The following is an 834-nucleotide window of genomic DNA, read 5'->3' on the forward strand; positions in this document are numbered from 1 at the left end:
CCCCCCTCCGCCCCCCGCGGCTGCCGGGGGGGGTGCAGAGGGACAGGGGAGCCCGCTGCTCCCAGGGGACCCTGTCTCCCCAGGTGCCCCATCCGGAGCCGGCGGCTCATGGGAACGAGGTGTCCCTGGCAGAGCTGCCGGCAAAACAGCCGGCGCGGAGATTTCTGCTCCGAAAAAAACACAGGAGCTTACCTGGGCCTCAGAGCCTGTCTGTGAGTCTGCGGTTCCTTGACCACTAATAGCAGCCCAGGATCACCCAATAAATCTGCTCGGGGTCAGCCGCGGGCGCACAAGCCCATTTCTGTGCCATGAGAGCAAGCGGGACATGGAGCCTGCTCCGGGGCGAGGGGTTGGTGCCACCACGGCGAGTGGGGGGCTACCAGGACATCCCTACCCTTGCCACGTTGAGCTCGGCGCAGCCAGATTACGCTGGTGTTTTGGGTCCAGGATGGGCACCCCATCCCAGGGGCACCTGTCCTGGGCCAGCGACACCCATCGCTAGAGCTACGGGTTGCTGCCACCAGCAATGATATTTTAATTCCGCCCCACTCATTTCCAGGCAAAAAAATTCAATCTCAGCCTGGGCTGTTAGGACCCAGGGAAGCTTTGACCGCACGATTGGCTTAACTTTTGCCAAGCGAATGTTCACCTGGCTCGGTCATCCTTCCTTTCTGCTCCAAAAAAAAGAATCTTTCCAATGAAAAAACCCCACCTCAGCTCGAGGACAAGCGTTGGGCACCTGCTCTCGGCCCCCAAAGCAGCTGCAGCGAGGCTGGTGGGAAACAGGGCGGTTTTAGGCAAAGGCAGCCCCAGAGCTGAGGCTGGAAATGCTGA

This window comes from Egretta garzetta, unplaced genomic scaffold (genome assembly GCF_000687185.1).
Source record: "Egretta garzetta isolate BGI_Z169 unplaced genomic scaffold, ASM68718v1 scaffold819, whole genome shotgun sequence".
In the NCBI taxonomy this organism is placed as follows: Eukaryota; Metazoa; Chordata; class Aves; order Pelecaniformes; family Ardeidae; genus Egretta; species Egretta garzetta.